The sequence below is a fragment of the Dasypus novemcinctus genome, chromosome 14 (assembly GCF_030445035.2).
Source record: "Dasypus novemcinctus isolate mDasNov1 chromosome 14, mDasNov1.1.hap2, whole genome shotgun sequence".
NCBI lineage: Eukaryota > Metazoa > Chordata > Mammalia > Cingulata > Dasypodidae > Dasypus > Dasypus novemcinctus.
This window is the reverse complement of record NC_080686.1, coordinates 21,728,765-21,755,651: the sequence shown is the minus strand read 5'-3', so window position 1 is coordinate 21,755,651 and position 26,887 is coordinate 21,728,765. Positions and strand designations below refer to the sequence as shown.

The 26,887-nt window shown below is 37.8% G+C and overlaps 1 long non-coding RNA gene across 1 annotated transcript in view; it reads right to left on the bottom strand.

Moving 5' to 3' along the window:
- The window catches only part of LOC131273249 (uncharacterized), an 84,638-nt gene extending 57,751 nt beyond the window's left edge, over positions 1 to 26,887 (bottom strand). Inside the window, exon 1 of the long non-coding RNA XR_009180397.2 lies at positions 26,808 to 26,887. This is a non-coding gene — a long non-coding RNA (uncharacterized lncRNA). The remainder of the gene's footprint in view (positions 1 to 26,807) is intronic.

Here is a 26,887-nt window from a genome sequence, read left to right as displayed (position 1 = left end):
TACTGGTTAACAAAGAAATTTAACAAAATAGATGCCAAGTTAAATGGATCTTTTGGGAGACTAAATAAAGGTGTAGGGATAGAAATTTCAGGCCAATTAAATAGGATTTGAAAAAGGTTTGGGCCAAAGAAGGGTATGGAAAATACAAATAGTTTCTGAAATTAGGATATATATGAGAGAGTGGAAAGATCTAGAGAGAGATATGCTTGGACTGTATTACAAACGGCTTTGTATACTAGTCTAAGTAACAGATGGTTTATCTTGCACTGAGACATCCCTTTTCAAAGCAAAGCATAAAACCAAAGTAGAAGAAAATGTCAACTTTGAAAACAGTGCTAATTTGAAGATAACGTAAAAAAACAAAGATAATGTTTTTATCTGCAGAACATCCCTATCTCATCCTTTTTATCAAATTTAAATATAAAGAATATTCACCAACATTATAAGATTTATGCATTCCAAATAAAGTAATCGATTTTAAACCTGGCAAAATTTCAACAAATGAATTCTCTGATTAGCTGCATGTCTGGGAATCAATACAGTGACTTGGAAATTGTGGGACCCTGGCAATCAAAATGGGGATATTTGAGATGAGCCACAGCCTTTGGTAAACTCTGAGCCTTTTTCTAGAGCATCCATCGCTGTTTTCCCCTTCCCTCTCTCATGACAAAATGATTAACGACCCTTCCCTTTGTAAAAGAAATTTAACTGGAAGGGAACTTAGAGATGAGAGACTCCATGATAATTCATCACAATATTTATCCATGATATAGTCCATTAAGCAGAAGGTAAAAGAGATGGATTGAGCCACAAAGAATGCTCCCAAGAAGCCCCATAGAAATGAACTATCTCAGGCAGCTAAGATGGACAGGCCAGAAGATTGGATGAACTACATTAAATGAACTTATTAGATAGAACGTCTCGTCCTGACAAAGTGGTATTTATTTTCCTCCACTTCTTCCCTGATAAGCACTACCAAAAACTCTTGAAGTGGTTCAGGAAACATCAAAAGAATAATACTGGAAGATGAGAAGGTGAGTTGATTTGGGACCCCAGGACTAGAGAAAACACCCAGTGGTAGATCAGCATGTTCTCCCTCCCCCCCAATAGAAGTAGGCCACGCAGACCCAGTGTTTCCCAACCCCTGGCCAGCAACAGAAGGCAGGACAGGGAGACTCATTCCTCTCCCAGATCGAACAGCAGTCCCTTGGATAACATTCAGAACATTTGGGGAGCCCGCCACACCCTTCAAGGTGACTGTGAGCCTCCTGGAAGAGAATGGGGGAAGAATTATTTTTCTCCGCTAGTCCTAAGATTCCCTTTTCCTACTGAAAGATAATAAGCCAGGATGGCAGAACCAGCAAGGAATACCCAACTTCAGCAAGAGTCCATTCTGAGAAAATTCTTTGTCCCTAGAGCCAGAGACTCTCCTCCCCCATCCTGAGACACCAAGGAGGGTTAGCGGAACCAGCAAAAGGGATCCAGCCACAACAGGCAGCTCAGTTTGAGAAGACTCTTGTGGCCCCAGGGCAGCCTGTAGGGGGATCACATCGCACCTTCTCCCAGCAGCCCAGTCTGAGGAAACCTGTTAATGCAGCACCAGCAGGGACCAGGGGAAGACTCAGTAGTAAAAGATTATACTAAGCACAGAAAAATAGCACTGCAAAGGCTCAGAAATTCAAATATCCACAGAAACCACAGTCCAAGATAGTAGGACAAGACCTACATGTGAAACCTAAAGTGGTTGACTACCTGCTCAAATAAAAGCTCTAAGTCTCATTCAAACAGCTCAATATACTAAGTTTCCACCTCAAGAAATTAGAAAAAGAAGAGTAAAGTAAACCCAAAGCAAACACAAGGATGGAAATAATAAAGAGAAGAAACGAAAGAAATTGAAAATAGGAAAACCATAGGGATAATCAATGAAGCAAAAAGCTGGCTCTTTGCGGGCGGGCAGGGGGGGAACAATCAATAAAATAAAAAAAGTCTCTAGTAATACCAACAGGACTCAACATAGAGTACACACAAATCCCCAATATTGGGAGTGAAGTTGGAAAAATCACTATGGATCCTGCAGGCTTGAAAAGATTAATAAGGGAATCCTAAGTTCCTGTCCTCACAAAGCTCTTATTCTTGGATGTGACTCACACAGTAAACAAGTAAACAGGTTAATAAGCAAGAATCAAACAGGTAGCAGTATGGCTATGATGAAACGCTAGCAGGGTGAAGAGATAGAACAACTGGGCGGTTTGTTTAAGATGGTCTGTGCAGTGTTGGTATTTAAGGAGAGAGCTAAATGGCAAGAGAAAGGCAACTCGGAAGCTCTAGGTGAGAACTTTCCAGGCAGAGGTGACTGCCAGTGCAAAGGCTCTACGCAGACAAGGGTTAGATTTGGGTAAGCGTGCCTGGAGTCTAACAAGCAGGCAAGTCAGAAAGGCGGGCACGGACCAGCCAAGAGGCAGGAATTTGAGTTTGCTTCTTGTGTGAAGGGAATATTTTGTGGCAGTTAAAGCAAGGCAGTGGCTTTTTCTGAATCATGTCTTTAAAAGATCACTGCAGTTGCTACTCAAGAAAGAATGGCAGAAAAAAAGTGTGCTTATGGGGGCATTTTGGGGACCTGGAATTTTCCTGAATGACATTGCAATGACAGGTACAGGCCATTATCTATCCTGCCATAACCTACAGAAATGAATGGGAGAGAGTGTAAACTACAGTGTAAACTATTTACTGTGTGGCCGTGCTCCAAAATGTGTTCATCAATTGCAGTGAGTGTTCCAGACTAATGAAAGAAGTTGTTGACTTGGAGAAGGGTGGGAGGTGTGGGGAGTGGGGCATATGGGGATCCCCTGTATTTTTGTGTGTAACATTTTGTGTGATCTAAGTACCTTTTTAAAAATAAAAAATATATTTTTAAAAAAAGGATGACAGGGAGAGGAGAGGAGAAAATGAGAGGAGCTGGGAGGCTGTTGCAAGGCAGTCAGTGGTGTCTGGGACGTGGCTTTTAGCTGTGGAAATAGAATAAGACAGATTCAGGTATTTTTGTTTGTTTGTTTTTATTAAAGAAATTGTGGATTTACAGAACCATTATGCATAAAATACAGACTTCCCGTTTAACCCCCTATTACTAAAACCTTCCAATGACATGGAAAATTTGTTACAATTGATGAAGCAATTTGTTTTTGCTTTTGTTTTTATTTTAATAATCTATGTTATTTAACCCAATATATCAAAATATTTTCATTTCAACATATAATCAATATACAGATGTATTAATGAGATTTTTTGACATTTAACATCAGAATTGATGTGCTGTAAGTGTAAAACACACACTAGAGTTCAAAGACTTAGGAAAAGAACATTTTTATAATTAACTATAGTCCAGTGTTTAGCTTAGGGTTCACCGTTTATGTAGTTCAGTTTCACAGCTTTTTGTTTGTTTTCCTTTTGTTTTATTTTATCTTGAGAGAAACTTTAGATTACATAAATGCTACATTGAAAATATGAGGGATTCCCATATAGCCCATCCTCTCTACTCCCACAATTTTTTCCATTAACAATATCTTTCATTAGTGTGGTATAGTCATTACAATTGATGAACACATATTGAAGCATTGCGACTAACTATGGTCAATAGCTCACATTAGAGTTTACACTTTCCACTGCACATTTTTATAGGTTTTAACAAAATGTATAATGGCCTGTATCAGTCATTGCAATGTCATGCAGGACAATTCCCATGTCCCTAAAACACCCCAGGTTACACCTATTTTTTCCCTCCCCTACCCCTCAGAACCTCTGGTGGCCACTGCCTTTATATCTTTGCTGTAAGTGTTTTTAGTTGCTGAAATAATAATGTCTACTTAAGACCATAGTTGCATCCCCTCCTTATGTTTTTTCATTCCTCAATCTTGAGGATTTGGGCGTGGTGATGCCTACTCTGTTTCTAATTGAAAGGGGCCTTGGATTGGATCCCATGGGGCAAATGGATAGAACTGTCTTGCTTGCAGTTGTGGAAACTTTGTTTTTGGGATGAGCATTGCCCGTCATCATCCTTTTGCTAGTTGTCCTGGGTAAGTCCAATGAACTGGAGAGTAAGTGTTGGCTGCAACTCTGCTGAGATTCAGGGCGCAGCCAGCATATGAAGAGACTGAAGATTTTACCCTCTGGGATATACATTTAATGAGTTTAGTGCTAATTATAGGTTCAAATAAAAGAGGCGGAAGAGCCACATGTAGGGAAATTATAAGTGAGTCTAACTCTGTTACACTGGGGAGCATATATTCCAAGGCCAGGCCCACTGACAGGGTACCAAATTCCTGAAAGTGTCTGCCCTGCTTACAGTGTCAATATGTCTCTAAAGCCCTCAGGAGCACTGCAGGCAATAAGATCCTCCTGAGATGTGCATTAAATGTAAACTCTGGAATGACTTCCTGACTCACTTTGAAATCTCTTAGTCATAAAAACTCATTTGTATTTAATATTTCCCCATCTTGGTCAAGGTCTTTTTCCAAATGTATCACTAGTTGGCACTTGGCAATAATCCCTCAGTGCCAGGAAGGCTCATCCCTGGAAGTCATGTCCCATGTCAGGGGGAGATAGTACATTTGTGTGCTGAGTTTTGCTTAGAAAGAGGCCACATTTGAGAAACAAGGAGGCTTCCAGGAGGTAATTCTTAGGCAGTATATAATACTAAGCTGGGTTTCAGGTTCACAGGAAAAAGGCTCTTAAGTACAACTATCAAGGGCCTGGTGTATTGGTCTGTCCTGCTTCATTAGGAAATGCCCATGTACTACAAGAATTCTTGCCACTCTGTTAGACAATGTAGCAGGACTCCCCAGGATGGGAATTCAATATTCTTTTTGTTATTGTGTGGGTCTCCACCCATGGAGATAACACCCCATGACCACTTGAATATATTCATATTCCTTATAGGCAAGCCCTAGGTGCACCGCTCCCCACACACTCTCTTATTACCAACACCCTGCACAGGTGATCTTCCCCTGGTACAGTTGTGACTCTTCTGCAATCCAAAACCTGCCCACAAACAAAGCCAATAAATAAATAAATAATAATTTAAAAAATAAAATAATAATAAAATACAAAAATATAAAAAGATTTTAATTGTGCCTTTCATCACCATAAGATCAGATATATTTTGACAGGTGACAATCTTTCTACCCCAGCATTAAAAATTTAGAATAAAGAATCCCACTACTAAATTTTTTTCTCAATGTAGCCACGATAATGCAGGGAGGGCTTTCATTTTTTTCCTGTCTATGGTTACTTTGTAGTTCCTTGAGATTGTCATGATTCATGAAGCTACAGTGCCAAAATAGAAGCAAATGTAATATGTACCACACTTATTATTACAAAGAAAAATTCTAAAGTGCTTGAAAGAGCATGTCACTTCTATAGCAATTTCAGCACCCAATTTTTAAGTTAAAAAATTATTTCTATTAAGTTTACAAGTTTAGAAATCTGCAGTTTTGCAATTGGATTGTTTAGTTTTCATTTTAATTCTCAAATGACAGTTTATATAATAGGACTGGCATCCATCACACTCATTATAGTGTTTATCTAAAAGTTCCATATCTAAAAGTTTGTTGTTTTTACTATTATTATCAACCGAGATTTGTTGAATGCTTGCTTGTGTGACATGACTATCAGTCATAAAAAGACTATAAAAAGAATAAATAGAAAATATTTGAAATGTGTCAGAAATGTATGGTTCTCTAAGCATACTTTCACAGCTGGTAATAGTTACACTGAAAATAATATCAGAAACCTTTCAAATGAAAGTCATTAATGGAATATTTTTTGTTTGACAGCATATCATTTTGTAAGTGATCTGACTAAGGCAAAAGTGCAAAAAATCTGAAACTGTAATCCTACTGAACAATAACCTAAGTGTTTGCTAATGTTCCTGACATGTAACTCTTTCGTCATTTAGATCAAGAATGGAAATTATCTTTATTCCCTTCTATATGTCAAAGGCAGGCCTGTACTAAGACAACAGAGTTGAGTTTTTATAGCTATTCTTAAACTGACCATCTCCCCTTCCTGAAGTACTACAAATTGGATGGAGTAACCGGCTTTGCCCAAAGCATGGCACAGACATTTTCATGCATCATGAATTCTGTCAGTTTTAGTTCTTTCGTCCATGAAGACAGAGAATGACTTCTCTGGGCTGCATAGCAGAGCCAAAAGCTTAATAAACTACCCAATGACATTCTTATTATGTTTTAAGTGCTTTCCTTACATTTCCTAATTCAATCATGCTTAACAGGGGAAAAATTACTTCCTCAGTCAGAAGTTTTAATTAATAATTATGCTGAAGCAAAACTTCGACTTTGATACATTTTAACAAAAGAAAAGTCTTGAAGTTGATAGAATTATCATGTTCAGGTTTTCACTCCCACTGAAAGAAAATTCTCTTCAAAAATATCTTGACAATGCGGCTTTGTGTTCAACTGACATTGATAAGATATGACTGGATAGAAAGAAAACATTTGGCTGTGTTTTATACACACACTGGCAATCTGGAGCCATGTAGCTAAATTAGAGATGGATCTCCAGTACAAAAATGATATTAACCCTCATATTCCCAGGCCATGTCAGTCATAGGAAAAAAGCAGGGAGAAATGCTATTGTTCTTGTTATATTCATGAATTTGATGCATATTTATTGAAATGTGTCTGTTGAAATGCACTGGGTTTACAGTTGGGAATGAAGAAAAATCCCTCCACTCAGTGTATTCTAAGGAGGAAAGCCCATCAATGAACAAGAAAAATAATTGCATTAAATATCAGGAAATGAAGCTCACAAGGGTCTTTGGCTCCATTCTAACCCCAGCTGGGTTTACCTCTGTGTCTGGTCGAGATCCTTCTCTCCTCAAGGATGTGCAGAATCGGAAGGTGGAAGCTGCTGTCATCTCCCATTCCCATGGTGATGACTGCTGCCACCCACTCATCACAGCTGCCCCTTGACAGTGTCCCTCAGACTTCTCAGGCTGGACCACTGCAGGCTCCCAGTGGCCACGACGGGAGTGGGCCCTACACTGATGCAGCCAAACCTGCTCTTTACCAGGGCCCAAAGAGCTCTAGGAATTCTAGGCCCTGCACACCAAACCAAACTCCTCTTCCCATACGCTCCCAACCACACAGCCAGCTCCTGCCCCGCAGCTTCCTGGCTTTTCTTCACACTCCCATAGCCCCCTCCCAAGAGCAAAGAGGCCTTTCCTCTTACCCTTTTCTCTTAGATCCTCACATGGCTGGCTCTTTTCATTGCCCAGTTCTCATCTCAAATATTGCATCTTCACGGGAGGCTTCCTTGACCACATAGGAATTTGTGTCCCCTGTCAGATCATATTATCAAGTTTTTTTACTTTGCACTTCACTGTCTAAAATTACTGTGTCATTGTTTACCTGATTTGTACCTGTCTCTCTGAATAGGAAGCAAGCTCCACAGGAGGTGGGACCTTCTCTGCCTTGCTGCTATTGGACTCCCAAGAACCTAGAACAGCCCCTGGACCTGTAGACACTCAATACAGAGAGTTATTTGGTATCTACCGCCCATTCCCTTCTTTCCTTTTTTTTTAAATTTATTTTTCATTTATTTCTCTCCCCTTTCCCCTCCGCCCCCCAGTTGTCTGCTCTCTGTGTCCATTCATTGTGTGTTCTTCTGTGACCGCTTCTATCCTTATCAGTGGCACCGGGAATCTGTGTTTCTTTTTGTTGCGTCATCTTGTTGTGTCAGCTCTCTGTGTGTCCAGCACCATTCCTGGGCAGGCTGCACTTTCTTTTGCACTGGGCAGCTCTCCTTATGGGGTGCACTCCTTGCGCTTGGGGCTTCCTTATGCAGGGGACACCCCTGCGTGGCAGGGCACTCCTTGTGCACATCAGCACTGCACGTGGGCCAGCTCCACACGGGTCAAGGAGGCCCGGGGTTTGAACCGCGGACCTCCCATGTGGTAGGCAGACACCCTATCCATTGGGCCAAGTCTGCTACCCCTATTCCCTTTTCTTACGCTGGCCCTTGGGCTACTCATTCTCATTCCTGATGAGTGTGTATCTTGTCTCATTCCAGAAGAACAAAGTTGGAAAGAATTATACACATTGAAGAGGAAACTCTTCCTTCACTTGAATCATGTCTGCAGTCAAATTAGATGAAGCCCTTCTCCCCCTCTCCTTCCAGACTTTGTCCAGAAGGCCAAATATTTTTGTATTTAAAAATTAATTCAAGTACTAAGCCACCTGGAAGCTTTCGTTTTTCCTAAGCAGAATAATGTGTACCTCCTCGATGTCCCATAGCACTTTGTATATCTCTTCAGAGTGAAGCCTGATTGGCAATGACAACAAAGTGAGAAAATAGTAATTCCTAAGTCACTGTTTCTAGGGAAATATGTAATGTGTTAATTAGAAAGAGTCATTAAACTGTAAAGTGGGGCACCTCTTTTGTCACTCAAAGGAAGTGACTATTTCCTTTGAATGAAATCAGAAATTCCACTGCCTTTAACATGTACAGTTCACTTATCCCAAAGAGAAAACACTGCCACTAGACTAAGTTAAAGAGACAGAGTCACGGCCCCATTCCCAGGGTTTAGAAATGTGGCAGACAACCACACATAGCTGTACAGTTGAGCAAGACAAAAATAGAAAAGCACTGGATCAAGCTCATCCCTCAAGACCGGTGTGTTCATCGTTTGTAACAAATGTGTCACAACAATGTAAGGGGGTGGTGGGGCAATGTACGGTATGCATGATTGTTTTGCTAACTCACAACTTCTCAAATAAAAAAAGAAAAGACCTCTGCGTTGAAATGTTTGGTCTCACTGGCACAGAGACCAGTGTTCAAACCAAACCCCAACATGGGCCCTTATATCCCTAATCGCCACTCTCACCATACTCCCAGCTTTCTGATTCGTTCAGATGCCACAGGGAAGAGGAACTATTTCAGAAATATCAAGACCTTAAGAACCCGGATTGAAGACATCGCACCGTTCCAGAGGGAGAGAAAGAGCACCTCATACTTCCTGGGTTCAGAAGGCCAGAGGGCCCAGCAGCGAGGGCCTGAGAAGTTCCCTTTATATTATGCCTAACGTTTATATGTAGTATAGAGAAGGTTCCTTTATCGTATGGATTTGCAAAATAGCCTAGGAGCCTCGTACATCACCTGAGTGGGCACAAGTCCTGGGGCTGCCTTAGCCGGTAACTCGGGTGCAACGGTAGGACAATGATGATAACTTCTTTTGATAACTTAACTCCATTTCAGTTCTTGTCCCATTCCTCCATGGTGGCAGAAACTTAAGTTCCTGTCCATTTGGGGTCCCACTTTCCCCTTTCCTCCAGGTGGTGGATAAATTCCAAGAAAACCTGAGCATTATCAACATGTGGGAAGGCAAAGGAATTTGTCTTCAGGACGAAGGCCGTCATCGCCTGGACTCCCGGGCGTTAGTCCACCCTTGGGGCTGTTACTGTCGAACCCTGGCTCCTACCTGCATGGCCACTCTGCTTTGGTGACTTTCTCCCCATGTCAGATCCCTGCCTGAATACTCAAGAATTAATCTGCTGCTTGGGCAGGGTGCCAGGACAAAGGAAGCTCTGTGGGGCTGTCGGTGGCCCATCTGCACGGGCACATCCCTTAGCCATTTAATCCCTGGGCTTTTGACATCTTTTCAAGACACCAACTGGGAAAACTTGCTTCAATTTTTCCCTTGCTTTCCTTGCTTCTGATCTCTTTTCTTCCATCCCTCAAAAATCTCTTCCTAGTTTCTGGACAAATCTTTTCCTATCCCTAATCTTATTTCCCCCTCAATATCACCTCCTTACTCTGAGGTTTTAGCCTCCAGCACTATTGCCTGAATTGGTTCGGGTTTTTGAAACCAAATGCCGGAGAATTTTTGTCTGCTTGGTCTCTCCTATTTCAAACATAGCAGTACATCCCTATGAGGCAATAAACCCAATCAGATTGGGGTGGGAGATAGGTAATATGGAAATAAGAGGAGAACAACAATACATTAATAATTCAGAAGTAGTAACCTGCCACATAAGTCTCAGTTTTATCATCAATATTGTAGAAAAATAATGATAACAGCAATATGTGTTCGAGGATTTAAATAAAAATATACGTTGAACTTATTTATAATCATGTCTAGTACATAATGAGCTCAGTAAATAAAAGTCTTAGCATTAGAAGTAGAAATAGAAGAAGAAACAGAAGTATGCCATGCAATAAATATAGTTGTAGGTGTGTAACTCCCCCTGTAGCTGGAGATGTGAAAACAGGATACAACATCTCTGTGGCAGTGAATTTATGCAAGAAATATTTAAATTTTCTGTTGATAATTTGGCAAAAGAGAGAAATTATAAAGATTTTTTTTCTTCAGGGATAAGTGAAAATGAAAAAAAAATTAGCTCTTTAAAATTGGTGAAACAATGGAAAGAAAATTTAGTTCTGCAAGTTTCAGAGGAGGGCATATGTCTTTTCATTCATTAAAGCAGCCAGAAGAGTGATTTAGAAAGTGTTTGGCCAGCTCAGTGGGATGAAAGAAGACACAGCCTCTGGTAAATAAGAGCAGAAATCTATAATAGACTCAGATGAATGAACAAAAGTCTGGGATGCAAAGACAGTCGCATGAAATGAAAGTGGTATCTTAGTTTACTAGGCTGCTCTGCCAAATTCCCCGCCATGGGTTGGCTTAAACACTGGGAATTTACTGGCCCAGGTCTTAAGGTTAGGAGCATCCCAACATTGAGACATCAGCAAGATGCTTTCTTTCCAAGTCTCTAACATTCTGGTGTTGGCTGCCAGTGTTCCTTGGGATACCCTGCATTGTGCCACATAGAGAAGTACTCTCCTTTCTCTTCTAGGTTCTGTTGACTTCTGACTTCCGGTTCCTCCATGAGGCTTTCTCTTACTATGTCTGAATTTCTTCTGCTCATAAAGGACTCCACAAATCTGGATTTAGGCCTACTTTGATTCAGATGACCACAATTTAATTTTAAAATATCATGAATAGGTCTAATTTTAAATGGATTCACACCCACAGGGATACAGATTAAAATTAAGAACTTGTCTAAATTGGGGTATATAATTCAACCTATCACAAGGAGTAAGAAAAAGAAGGGCTTAAAGAGAACTGAAATTGTAAGGGTCAAATTAAAATTTTCACTTAGGAGATAGATATTAAATTTGACACTGTAGAAAACCACTGAGGTAGTAGACGTGCTTTTGAATCTCTCTAAGAATCCAGAGGGAAAAATGGGATATGAGATTAGTTATGATATATAAAAGGAGAGTGAGGATGTACAAAAGATTAAGTTGATTTTAAAAAACAAAATTTAACAGCAATAACAACAACAAAAAGCAAATTACAATATGCAGACTACAATGTTTTCATGCAAATTTTATCTAAGTCCTCCTCACTTGGTCCCATCCTGGTTATTATTATTATTATTATTATTATTTTAATTCCAAGGCTTAAATAAAGATCTTGATCATTCATTAACAAAAAATTAAGGTGTTAATACAATAAAACATTTTAATGTCTAAAAAATTACCAAATTTATGCTTCTATTTCTCAATGCAACACTAAATACTATGGGATCATCGGACAATGCTTACAAAATTGTCAGCAAAAAAATTGTAAACCAAGAATTTTTAAATAACCAATTACTTGTTCATGAATCAAAACAAGAAAAAAATACATTCAGACAGACAAATACTCAAAATGTGTCACATCTATATGATGTTCTTGGAAAGAAATATTTGAAAGCGTTCTCCATGTGCTGAGAATGAAAAACTCAAGACAGAAGTTTTTAGAAGAATTTTAGAAATGTATTTACTGGCTGAAGGATCCATCATCAAAACTCTGTTGTTTCAATATTCCTAGTGTTCAAATGCCTTAATAGTGTTAAGGTGTTAGTTCTATCCAAAGCAGTTTACAGATTCAATGCAAGCCCAGTCAAGTTTCCAAAAGCCTTTTTGCAGAAACAGAAAAGCCAATCATCATATTTATATGGATAGATAAGGGGATCCAAATTACCAAAAATATCTTGACTAAAGAACAAAGTGGGAAGACTCCTACTTAGAGATTTTTAAAACTTACTACAAAGCTACAGAAATCAAAACAGCATGATATCAGCCCTAAGACAAACACATAGAGCGGTAGAATCATATTGGGATTTCAGAAGCAGACCCTCACATCTATGGCCAATTAAGTTTTGACAAGGGTGCCAAGTTCACTGAATGGGAAAAGAATATCTATAGCAAATGTGCAGGGAGAACTGGATGTCTATATGCAGAATAATGAAGGTGATCCCTACCTCACACCATACACAAAAAGTAACTCAAAATGGATCAAAGATCTAGATAAAAGAACCAAAACTATAAAATTCATAGAAGAAAACATAGAGAAGCATATTCAAAACCTAGTGTTAGGCAATGGTTTCTTAGACTTTACACCAAAAGCATAAACAACTACAGATAAAAGGAATATTATAAAAATTTAAAACATTTATGCATCAAAGAACTTCATTATGAAAATAAAAAGATAACCTACAGAATGGGAGAAAATATTTGGAAAACACATATCCAGTAAAGGTTTAATATCCAGAATACATAAAGAATTCCTACAAATCAATGACAAAAAGATAAGCACCCAATTAAAAAATAGATAACATACTTGAGTAGACATTTCTCCAAATAAGATATACAAATGGCCAATAAGCACATGAAAACTTGCTCAACATCATTAACCACCAGGGAATGCAAATCAATGCCACAATGAGATATCATTTTATACCCAATGGAATGGATAGTATTTTAAAAAGCAGAAGATATGTGCTGGAGAGGATGCGGAAAAATAGGTATCCTTGTACATTGTTAGCAGGAATGTAAGATGGTGCAGTGCAGCTGCTCTGAAAATTCATTTGGCTGTTGCTCAGAAAGTTAAATATAGAATTACTATATGACCCAGCAATCCCACTTCTAGTTATATACCCCAAAAAATTGAAAGCAGGGACTTGATCAGATATTTGCACACTGATGTTCATAGTGGCATTATTCACAAAAGATGGAAGCAACCCAATTATCCATCAACTGATGAACAGGTAAGCAAAATGTGGTATATCCATACAGCGGAATACTATTTGGTGTAAAAAGTAATCACATTCTGATACATGCAACAGTATAGATGAACAATAAAGACATTTTATTGAGTGAAATAGCAAGACACAAAAGGACAAATATTGTATGTTTTCATTGATATGAAATAATTAGAATAAACAAATCTATAGAGTCAGAAACTAGAATACAGTTTACCAGAGTCTGGAATAGGGGTAGGGAATGAGGAGTTAATGCTTAAGGGGTGCAGAGTTTCTGCTGGGAGTTGTGGTAACGTTTTAGTAATGGATAGTAGTGATGATAGCACAGCATTGTGAATGTAATTAACACCACCAAATTATCTATTTGAATGTGGTTGAAAGGGAAAATTTAGGTTTTCTATATGTTACTAGAATTTAAAAAATTAATAACCATAGAACTGTATAACAAAAACATTGACCCTTAACGTAAACCATGTATTATAAGAATATTGTTTCTTCAGTTGTAACAAATGTGCCACACTAATGCAAAGTGTTAAATGCGCAAACTGAGTGTGTAAGGTGGTATTTGAGCACTATGTACTTTCTTCATGATTTTTCTGTAAACTTAACAACTTCTCTAAAAAAACAACAAAAAAATGTGTTTATTAGCAGGGGAAACCATCACAATTATTTTGTTTGGATTGGATGTTCCTGGCATTCCAAAACCCTAATAAATGATCCTCTACTATAAAGGAAAGATTCATTTCATTATTAAGTTTTCTTCATAAAAAAATAAAACAAATTTTGATAAACATTCATTTAACCATAAATAGAATTATGAATAGGGCATAAACCTTCCACATCACAAAGATGATAAAATTAAACAAAGCATACTCTAAAAATAAAAACAGGAAACAAAGGAAATGTTTTCAATCCAAAACATCAAGGCAAGCTGATACAAGATAGCATCTATTATAAATATTTTTAAAGGGAAAAAAAATTAGTTCATGATGCCTATCTGAGACATACATAACACAGGACATATGGAAACAAAACAGAGCAATAATAGCATCATAATTTCAGATAGATTACAATTCATGAATAAAAGTATTGAAACAAAGTGGAGTATATAAGCATCAAGAATTTGTCTTTGAAGAAAAAACTGAAAAAAAATTATGGGAGATTTTAACACATTTCTCTTGACCTTTGTCAGAGGCCAAGAGAACTGCTCTAATTAAACAAAGAAAATTCCATGCAACATCTACACAAATTTAGGCAACAAGCAAATTTCAAATTTTTAATTAATCCCAAAAATATTTGAACCACAAGAAAAGAATAAATTAAGAGAAAAAGATAGTACTTAAAAACAATCTTTCAGAGATATGAAATAGAAATAAAAATTACAAACTATTTTCTCTTTTGGGGGAGTTTCTATGTAGAAAATCATATCATATGTGAGTAATGACAGTTTTAGTTCTTAAAAATCCATATATATTTATTTTTAATATATTTTTATTTATTTTTAAAATATACTTAGATTACATAAAATGTTACATTAAAAAAATATAAGGGATTCCCATATGCCCCACTCCCCACACCTCCCACCTTTCCCTACATTAACAACTTCTTTCATTAGTGTAGTACATTCATTGCAATTGATGAGCACATTTTGAAACATTGCCACTAATCATTGATTATAGTTTACATTGTAGTTCATACTTTCTCCCACCATTTAATTTCTTTTTCATGTTTTATCCCACTGTTTAGGGTCATTTATAAAATGTCAAGTAAAATTGGTGATAGAATATCTTATTCTCATATTTAAAATGTTAAGATGTTCCCATTGAATATGTTTATGTACTGTTGGGTATTTGTAGACAAGCTTTATCAGGTTAAGGGAATTGTCTTTTTTCCAAATTTGATAAGGGTTTTTGTTATGAATAGTTGTGGGAATTTATCAAATGTTTTTCTTCATCTAGTTAATCTTTGGAGATTATCATACAGTCTTTATCCTTTAATCTGGGGATTTCATCACAGCTTGTGAATGAAATCCTACCTGTTGCTATTTTATAAATAAAGTTTTATTTGAACACTGCCATGCCCATCCATTTATGCATTGTCTATGGATGCTTTTGCACTACATTATCAGAATTAAGAAGTATGGACAGAGATCATGTGGCCTACAAAGCTTAAACTATTTACTATGTGGCCCTTTACAGAAAGGATTTGCTGATTTTTGCTTGAACTGGTTAATATGGTTTTTATATAACTATATTTTTTTAAATAAACTTCACCATCCTCAAATCCTCAAAATTGAGAAATTAACAATGGATTAAAGTAGACTTACTATTATTCTACTATAGATTTATTGTTATTCTAGCAATGGAAGAACTTTTATCATTGATATGGGGGCAGTGGCCACCAAAAGTTCTGAGGGGAGGGAGAGGGAAAAATAGCTGTAAAATGGGGGCATTTTTGGAACATTGGAATTGCCCTGCATGACATTGCAATGACAGATACAGGCCATTATATATTTTGTCATAACTTACAAAATTGAGTGGGACAGGGTGTAAACTATAATGTAAACTATATAGTGGCAATGCTTCAATATGTGTTCATCAATTGTAATAAATGTACCACACTTTGAAGGATGTTGTTAATGTGGAAAGTGTAGAAGTGGGAGGGAGTGGGGCATATCCCCTATATTTTTAATGTAACACTTATGTAATCTAAAGTTTCTCTTAAATAAATAAATAAACAATAAAAATAAAGTGAGGCAAAGAAAAAAAATACACTTGACATAAACCCAAATGAGTCATTATGTATTATCTTCTTTTTTTCACATTTCTAAGTCAATTTTTGTCATTTTTTGTATTTGGAGAGGATTTCCATACTGTCCTTACTGGTTGTAAATCAAGGTTAAATTTTTTAATTTATTTAACAAATGTTTTTCAAACATTGAAGACAAACCCATGTTCAAGTGCCTTACATCTATTAGCTCACACTAGTCTCCGAAAATGAGTTGAGAAAATTCCCTCTTTTCTTAATTCACTGAAAGAGTTTGTATAAGATTTCAATTTTATGATTCATGAAAGTTTTGTAGAACTTATTTATAAAACCATCTGGTTCTGATTTTTTGGGAAAGATTTAAAAATACCATTTGGATTTATTTAATTCTTATAAGACAATTTAGGTTTTCAATTTGTTCTTAAATCCTTTGGGGGAACTTATATTTTTATATGAATTTGGCCTAAGTTTTCAATGTTAATATTGTTCCCAATATTCTCATGTCATTATTATCTAATGTATCTATAGTTTTGTCCACTTTTCACTTCTAATATTTTGTTTCTAGTTTATTTTCCTGATGAGTCTTTTCAAAGACTAATGCCTTTTAAAATAACTTTGTTTTATTGATATGCTCTATTTTATCTTTTTTTCTCTCTTTCATCAATTTTCTGCTTTCATCAATATTCCCATCAGTGTGCTTTCTTTAAATTTCTCTTTTTTCTAACTTCTAACTGGTTAACTTACAAAAGTGTAGCTTTTCTACTTTTGTAATAAAAGCAGTTAAGGCAGTAATTTCCATTTAAGCACTGCTTTAATTACATCCCACAAAATTTAAAATATAGTATTTCCATTTTCATTTACTTTGAGTTATTTTCTAATTTCCATTGCAGGATTTCTTCTTTGATCCATGGCTTATTTAAAGTGGATTTTCTCATTTTCCAAATGTGTGTACTTATGGGTCAGAAAAATTATTTTTTAAAAATTCTAATGCTAAATCTCTTTTGCACAGGGGCTGGAAGAACTGAAAGACAGAGGAGATAGACAGTAAGGCAACCCAGAGGGGAGCCGCAACAGCCGGAAGCCACTCGCATTCCCTATAGCTGGAAGGAGGAGAAGAGGTGGTGTTTCCAGATCCCAGAACAGGTTCTATTAGGCAGAAGCTAGCATCAAGGCAGGATGCCCCTCAGGAGAGGCTTTCCAAAGAAGCCAGTATCACAGGGAAGAGGCAGCTGCCGGAATACCACGAGATTTAACTGGCTTCTCCCCTCGTGCTGCCCTCTCATTTCATATCAGTGCTTCCCATCAGTCAAAAGGACAAAGCCGGAGGGCAAGGGAAGATTGATAGGTTCCTGTGATAAACAGCAGAGCAGGGGAAGAACGAGGAACAGATCTGAGAGCAGACAAGCAATTCCCTGGCACCGATAGGTTTGCCAGGTATAATATTTTCCATCCTTTACTCTTTCTCTGTGGATTTATGTTTGGGATGCTGAAATCTAGTGATACTTCCTTTTAGTCTCTCATTTTGGTTTTGTTTACAATCTCAATCTCTGGATGAATCTGTGTGTCTTTTAAGTTCTTTGTGAGGATTCTTTTAAGTTTATTGAGTTTGGGGGGACTTCTGCTCTCATTGCATATTTTCTCTTTGCCGATATAGAAAAATACAACAATGAAATTCTGACACTAACGACCTGGAGTTAGTGCAGGCAACACGTGTTAAGGACACAGTCCTTACAAGACTGAGCTCAAGTTTTGGGGTTCCCAGGCCACCCATGCTTCCCACCAACTCCACAAATTCAGGTTTTCAACCATCCCCTCAGATTTGATAATTTGCTAGAATAAGTAACAGATTTCAGGAAAATCCTAAATTTATGATTAGAGTTTTATTATTGCAAAAAGAATACAAATGAGAAGGAGTCAAAAGAAGAGATGCATCGAGTGAGGTTTGGGAGCTCTCCACATCCTGTACCCATGGAGCCAGGATGCACCACCCTCCCGAGACACTGATGTGTGTTACACTGATGTGTGTCTCCCAAGATTGAGTGTTCAGAGTTTTTCTTGGGGTTTCATTAAGTAGGAATGATTGAGTCTTTGACCATATGATTGATCTCGATTTCCAGCCCACTTCCCTCCCCAGAGGTCAGACTGATATCACACAACTTAAACCAACTTTCTAATCACATGGCTTGTTTTTCCAGCCTTGCAGGCCCACTCTGAGTACTATTAGAGATGGCCTGAGGGGAATGCCATGAATAGCAAAACTGCACCTATCACTGCGAAATTCCAGTAACATAAGGGTCACTTGCTAGAAGCCAGGACCAAGGCTACACAACTTTTTGGAAGCCAAATTCCTTGCTATCCCAATACTTTCTTGTATCTCATTTCCTCCTTTCTAAAGTACATGCTTTTTCTCTGGGTGTGAGCCTGTTTGTAATAAACTTGCTTCATGTTCATTGGCCTGAAAAGGTCCTCATTTTGTCTTTATTCTTGAAATACAAACTCTCTAGCTACAGAAATAGTTACTAACAATTACTCTTTTTTCTCATCATTTCACTTCTTCCAGCTGTCTACTTGCCTTTCCTTTGTAGGTTATCTGTCTTTTCTCTCTGGCTGCTGTTGTGATCTCTTTGTCTTTGGTGTTCTACCATTTCCTTAAGATGTGCCTACTTGTGTTAAATATTTTTTACTGTGCTTGGTTCTTTTAATCTTTTATTCTTAATCCTCTATATTTTTAATCCTGTTTGCTAAAGTACATTGTCTTTCAACATTTATACATTGAAATATTGCCTCTCCCACATTCTTTCTATCTCCTGAAACAGTGATAAGGCATGTATTGGAGTGTCTCACTCTGTCTTACAAGTCTCTTAACCTGTAATATTTTTTTCAGAGAGCTCTTCCAGATAGCTAATTCTTTCTACAACTGTTTCTAATTTATTATTTAATCAGTCCACTTAATGTCTCATTTAAATCATTATAATTTTATCTCTAGAATGTCATTTTTAATCAAATTTCCCTTGTCAGTTTTGACAGTCTCTTTTTCTTTTGCTCTTCTTTGAATACTATCTTTTCATAAAACATGTTAAACAAATCATTTTATCTTTTTATCAGATAATTCTAATTTCAAATGATTAAAGACCTGAATTTATACCTTATTGCTGCTTCTGGGCTCTAGGAACAATACCAACCTGTCACACTACAACCTAATTTCTATGCGGGGAGCTTGGACACTCAATTGTAAATCTAAGTTCCAACTTCAGGTAAGTATAAGCAAAGTTTATACCTTCTCTCGAGGAAGGTGTTGGTTTTTTTTCTCCCATACTTTTCTTCTTTATCCAGAGTCAAAGATAAGATAGACACACATCACTATCTCTTTTCAGGTGGTTTTTCTATCTATTTTACAAGGTAAGTGTTGCCCCTTAGCAATTCTCCTTCTAACGTGAAGTTCCCTAATTGGCCCTGCAGGCTGCTTAGCTCTGTGATTTCTCTCCTCTCCTCTTCATGGAGGACTCATTAAACCCACTAGAGGTTCCGCCTATGTGAAATGCTGGCTCCTGCACTCAGCCACCCACAATTTGTTCCTTTCTTGCCCTTTCTGGCATTAAAGAATTCTTGTACTTGGACAGCAGCTTCATCATACATTAAAACTATTTTTATTTATATTTTCTACACAGCATTTTTTGACTATACCAGAAGGGATTTCTCTGAACACCTCTACATACACACACATACACACACACTATACTGTGACCACACTAAGGCTACAATGCTAAGTAGAAAACAAAAACTTAAATATAAAAAACTAATGAACTTTTCTGTACACATTAAATATTCTTCAAGCATATTATTTTCACAGCATTTAATTTTAGAAACATGGCATAATTTACCCATTTTCAGACAGGTAACTTCTTTATATTTTTATGATGATAAATCATGCTACAGCTAATGTCCTTGAACAAAATCTTTATTACTCTGATTGTTTCCTTAGAATAGATTTTTGGATGTGTTATCATGCCAAAATGTATGAACTCTTTTAGAGCTCTTGACACAGTTTGCCTAATTGCTTTCTAGAAAGTTTGGAGTAATTGACAATTTGCTGTATGATGGGGGAAAAGTATCATCAGTAATTTAATGTGTATTTCCTGGTTATTCATAAGCTTGAACATTAATTGAGTGTGGTATATGATTAACTAATTCCCTTGTAGAATATCAGGTGATTTCAATTATCCAGTTTGGAGCTTTATTCATTCTTTCACTCAAAATATTTTTGAATCTTAACATAATCATAAACATAACACTGTATTAAGACTAAGGATCAGCAACCCAGCCCAGCATACCTCGGTACCCATGGAATAGCTTATTAATACAGAAAAGGGAACAAGTATGTAACAATGCAAGGAAATGTAGCAGCAAATGACAGTTTCTGCTCAGCAAACATACTCCTGTACCGAAAGAAAGATCCTTATTTAACTGTTTTGAATAATCAGAATGAACTATAATATGATTTCATGCTTTCAACTGAAAGGGAAAATGCTATTTTGAAGTTAGACCTTAAATGATTTTTAATTTGGCTATTTTGCAGCTAAGAGTGTTTCTTCCACCCCAGGGTTGTTTTGAAACTGTTCAGCGCTTGCTAACTTCTGTACCAACATTTTGCTTAACTCCGTTGCTTTTCTTCCACTTTTCCCTAAGAAAGAATCTACTAATTGCCACTAAAAGGAATTCTGAGATATTATTTAATGAACTAATACAATACATGTAATACAGCTGGTTAAAACATCAGCTTTTCTCTTAGTTTTATTCCTCACATTCACATTAAATCAACCTCTTCTTCCTAAAAAATTCTTTCCATGCAATGCATCCCCTGAAACATCCATTCATTTGTCTTCTTGTGACACTGTCATAACTGTTCATAATAATTTCTCATCCTAGTGAAGGCCACTCATGTGAAAATGTGGCCATTTCAAAGAAATGGTATGATATCCTCACTAGGATGTTTCTTCAAACCCCAGATCAAAAGCTTTATGCCTTTTCATTCCCTTCACATCCAGAGACAGAGGGCCGGTTAGCTCACACGCTGCGGGCAAGGGGAAAACACATATGCACACATTTCATTTCTCTAAGTAGCCAGCACCAGAGGACAAAAGGGAAATATGAAAGAAAAAAAAAACAGCTTAACAAAACAGAATCAGGTAAGAATTGATGTATTAGAAAAAAGTCGACTGTGTGTTAAGAGCCTATTTTATTTAGAGAAAAATTTCCATTTGGTTCTTATTTTTCACTTCCCTTTTCCCCAGTACACTGGTTTCATGAAGTGTCCATTCATTGACTTTGTGAGTTGCCTGAGCTAAGAAGTGTCTTCCCTCCTCTCAGTCACTACATCCTGGTAGGTGTGGGGTGCTATCAGGATACCTCACATCATTTATGGCAATGTTTTAATTATTTTTATATTTATTGAAAGAGACAGAAGAAAGAAGGAAAGAAGTGGGAGTGAAGGGTGGAGGGATGGAGGGAGGATTCTGCCGGGCAGGTGGGCTGTTCTTCTTGTCCCTGCTGGGTTTGTTTGTGTCTCTGCAGTCATAGCAGCTGCTGTTGGCTTTGCTGATCTTGGCTGGCCTCTCCCCTTGTGCTAACCTATTGGTGGCTGGGCTCAAAAAGACCAGACAACAGATGTGTGTAACACCTCTTGAGTTCTATGCTCAATTCTAACAAACTGTAATGGCCACTATTTTCTATTTTCGAAAGCAACTTCCCCTCTCAATCTGGACTTAAGAGGTAGGGAAAGAGACTCCACCTCCTGATGGAAGAACTGCAGAGTTGTCTTGGTAAGGTCATGGATAAGGGAAAGTGACAGAACAGGGATCATTTTTTAAAATCTGTCATGGTTAGCCCTAGCTACCCTGTAAAAAAATAAAAAGTTGTGTAACTTATTCTTCTTAATTTTTCTAAAGTATATTCACAACTATTAATTCAAACCTAAGAAAAACAAGTCATGATGTAGATATTAGTTCCAACTTTGCTATTTAAATAACTTTATGTCAGAGCATCTTTCCAGGTCAGTACATACAACAAGATCCTTCTTTTTAATGATGGCTAGTAGTTAATCAAATTAATATGCTATGATTTAACTATTTCCACTATGAGTGAAAATGTAAGTTGACATTTTTGACATTTTTTCCTGTTGAAAGCAAATCTTTACAAGCCTATTGTAACATATTCATGGTGGTTGTTATTTTTTAACTTTATTTCAACTTCAAAAAATAAAATAACAGACAAAAGGCAGTTTAATTATGGAAGCATTACTTTAAAATCCTATTTAGGCACGCTTATCTTATTTAATTCTAAAAACAAACTCGTTTGTTTCTCCAGTGTTCCGAAAGGTGAATAACCACAGATTAGTTTTAAATGACATGATTGAGGTCTCCACGTTAGTGAAGAAAATGAAAAAAAAGGTTTGATCATATTCACATCTCATAAAACTAAATCCCATATTCCTTTTTTTACCTTTAGCATTTATATAGTAGCTTCTTTGCCCTTGCTACAAAAAATTACAATATTATTAATAATTATAGTCTATAAGTTATATTATTTGTATATTATTCCCATGTATCACCATATTCTTAACATCGTGCAAGAGAGAAACATTCTTGTATCTGTATTAACTACCAAAATCGCTGTATGATATAGTCCCCAGATTACCCTCTAGCTGTCTTTCAGTTAACATAAACCTCATGATTTTAATTTTATAAATTTTTCCTAAAAGAGTAATGTCTAGATCAAAGAGTATGGGCATTCTTTCTTAAAAGGGCTAATATTATAGGTGATATGTTTGTCAGGGTAAATAATACTAGATCCTGAAACAAAAAAACCTAAAACACAACGGCTAACACAAAGAAAGTCAGACCCAGATCAGGTGGCCACCTCGATGGCTGTGTTCCACTTGGCGATCCAGGAACCCCATATCCGGCAACCAGGAGGCTTTGCCACCTCAGAGAGCCTCAGAGCTCCTCTGCTAGAGCCGCTGCGTTCTATAAGCTCACAAGCAAGGAGAGAGTAGGAGAATAAGGCAGGACATTTTACGGCCACGCCTAAAGTGGCTTAGTTTCTTCCACCCATATTCCTTTGGTCAAAACACAGTCACATGGTCTCAATCTAATACAAGAGAGGCTAAGAAATGTCCTTTCCTTGTGTGCCCTGGAATAGGAATGGGATTGGGGAGCAAATGATCAGGTTTTGCCACTGATAACAATGTATTTTCTGCAAGCACTGTACCTGGTATCTTTATTATTATTATCTGAAAATCCAAAGACACTCAAAAAAGAACAAAGCATCCATAATGTCAGACAATTAAAAACTGTATAAGGAGGAGACTATTTCCTATCCATCCACACCATCCCAAACCTAGAGGTTAACATTGCTAACAATTTACAGCTTATCCTTCTTGATTGTTATTTGGAATATACATCTATCTGTTACATATCCATACATAATTACACATAGAATATGCCATTTCAAACTCTTTCACTCTTCTTTATGCTAGCCATTTTAAATGAATATTCCCCCTCTTTTTGGGGGAGTGGAATTAAATATTTTAAACTTTTTGCCTGTGTATTTAAAAACATGATTCTTCTGTTGGGATTTTCATTTTCCCAATTTCTAGTAAGGATTAGAATAATTTTAGATACTACCAACTAATTTCTTATTTGTATTTCCCTTTCTATAAATTGACTCTTCATACCCTTAATCTATCTTTTAATTATTTTTGCCCTTTTCTTTTTATACAATTATTTGTAGGCTATGGATAACAACACTTGTTATATAAATTGCAAATATTTTCTCCTATCCTGTCATTTGTTTTGTGGCTTGGTTTATGGAAGCTTTACATGTTTCTTTCTTTTTTTTTTTAGATTTATTTTTATTTATTTATTCCTGCCCTCCCTCTTGTTATTTGAGCTCACTGTGTGCTTTCTGTGTCTGCTTGTCTTCTCTTTAGGAGGCACCAGGATCCAAACCTGGGACCTCCCATGTGGGAAAGAGGTGCCCAATGGCCTGAGTCACCTCTACTGCCTGCTTTGTTGTGTCTCTCATTGTGTTTCCTCTTTGTGTCTCCCTGTTGCATTTCCTTGCTGTGCCAGCCCATTGTGTCTGCTCACTCTCTTGCTCATCATCTCCAAGAGGCACCAGGAACCCAATCTGGGATCTGCCATGTTAGGCAGGAACTCAACTGCTTAAGCCAAATCTGCTTCCCGTTTCTCTTTCTTAATGAGCTTTTATTTGTAAGACACTTTTTTAGATGGTGCAGGGATTCCACGACAAGTGAATCAGAATCCCTGTCCGTGAGAAGGCTAGAGTTTCTTGACTGTTTGAGAAGGGTACACGAATACATCTAATACAGAGCAGCATATGGAAGAAACTGTAGAAGAGCAAACACTCAGCCTGGGACAAGGAGGTAAAGAAAGACTTCGCAAAGCGAGCAGTATTCCTGGAGAGTTCTGAAATACGAGATGAGCCCCCAAAAACCATGTCTAGCACACCCATGACTTGTTTTGTGCAGACTCCCAGCCCACAGGGTCTTAAATAGTCCAGCCTCAGGCTGATTCCTTGATTTGCTTGGCTAATGATGTGTAAGGACAGTACGGGGGGGAGTGAGGTGCAGAAGTTTTAGACAAGAGAAGAAGGGCAAGAAATTTGATCCGCCCTTCAGCTTCCCAAGAGAAGCTTGCCACAGGGAAGTGGCAGAGCCCTCTGGAGCTCCCACTTTCTCCCAAAGGGTGTGTGCCCTAAGGACAGCCCCGCACAGGCTGGCAGTGAACATGGTAGCCTCGCCAATCCTGGGGGATGCCACTCAACACATGGCCCACGTGTGTGTGATTTGAAAGCACCGTGAGTCACTTGGGCCAGGCCTGTGACAAAGCAGTTTTACAGCGTGAAAAGAGAAGCCGCCTTCCGGGCTGCAGTCCCAGCCTGTTCTTACCTCCTGGGGGATTTTGCTCCTTTCCCTCGATGGACCTCAAGTTCTTCTCCATGAACTGGGGTTAATAATAGAGTTTAACCTTGTGGGGTGAAAAATTAACTAGGAACATGTGCATGAGGAGCTTACGCCAGTGCCTGCAGTTAGTGCTCAATAATCATTGTTTTCTAGTGTTTGTGAGTCTCCCTACCATAAGGGATGTGTTGTACTCTTGTTAACGAGCCTGTGGCATAGATGGGGAAACTGAGGCTCCATTAAATTCCCACTCCCTGGCAAGCAGGAGAACTTGTGCTTGAACCCAGGCTGGGTGGATCCCAGAATCTAGCTCTTCATCCCCAAACCATCCTCTCCTCCCCTGGGCAACACACGCTCCAGCCATGGGTATAGAAGCACTTTTTCCACTGCCTTGGTGGAAAGTGTTGCTTGAATTGGGGCAGTTTCAGCGTAAGGAGAGCAAAGCCAAATGGTACCATATTTTTTTTAAAAAGGGACTGGGGGATAAAGTTTTCCTCAAAATATTCTTGCAAGTTGATCGAATTTTCCAGGTATAGACGGGCCTTTATTTGCAAGGGCAAATGTGTTTGCTGACATGGTCTGGGTGCAAGAGGGTCTGAGATCTTTCTCAGGCTGAAGAGCAAGACCGAGGTGCCTCCCACCAGTCCCAGGGCCCATGCTCCCTGACGCTGGCTTGGACCACTTAGACAGCAACAGACAAAGCGCCGCAGATCAGACGCCAACGTGGCCGATAGATTTCATTTCTCTACAATCCTCTTTCTGTCTGATCACTTGGCAAAGCATATTATTTAATGTGATTTGTAGTCTTTGTTTCCTGCCAGACCTCAAAATCTCCAAATGTTCTATAAAAGAAACCGTACACTGGTCTGTAAAGTAAAAAAGAAAGGAAGAAAGACATGAAAACCTACTTAAGATATTCTTAACAGAGGGCTGCTGAGCTGAAAGAGAGTTCTCTGTAAAGGAGACGAGGGAGAACTGCACGTTGAGTTGGCACATAAAGAAAATAAACTCAACTACAAAGATGGAAGGATTTCAGTTAATTCAGGAGAATTTTGACACTGCTCTGAAAGGGCATTGCAAAGGAGACTTTCTCCTCTTTCTTTCCCCCAGAGAAACCCCAGCCAAATTCAAAGGTGTCTCAAAATTCAGAAGGGGTATTCAGTGCCTATTGCTTCTGTCAGTTCTTTCTCACGTTCTAAAAATGAATTAAATAACGCTTTCAATTAGAACAAGTGGTTACTTTATGTGGGGAGAGATTAAGATAAGGTTATTTTTTAGTCTCCTTTATTGAATTTTCAAATCCAAACAATGAGATTAAGAAGATGTTTTGTAGCGCCTTCCCTTCTTCCTGTTTGGTGAAGCCCACAGGCCTGGGATAAGTCCAGGATTAATACAAATCCCACATTCTTGGTTTTAAATACAACTTTACCACCTCTGAGCTATTGAACAGTGTTCAAGGAATCTTTAGACCAGATCTTCAAATAGTGGCCAGTCCATACCACAGTACGTAGTGAGATTCATATCTACACGTCTACACATCTATAGCTATGCATCCTGAAAGAATTAAAATAGACAGTAGGTGATAAGGTTGTAATAAATATTAAAGGAATGTTCTTCAATAGTTTCCTTCTCTTTGGAAACAATGCCACAGAAAGAATAAAAACACATTTATTTTCCCATACTATTAGGGAGAAAATGATTACTTTCATCAGAGAAATTTTTATTTGTTGTGATTAGAGCTAAATTAGATATCTGGACCAACATCCATGCAATATATAGTCTGTTGAGGAGTCAACAAAGTATAAGGGCTCGAAGTATAACAAAGTCCATTCAAATCCTGGCTCTCCCACTCACTATTGTCATGATCTTATAATTATTTTCACAACACATAGTGAAGAAAAAACTGTTTGAATTTATTTGACTGAATTCAATTAGACAAATAATTATTAAGTACTCACTGTGTTCAAGAAGTTGTGCTTGGCATTGCAGGGGCCTCAGAGATGAACAGGACATGGCTTTATTTCCCCCAGAATTTATC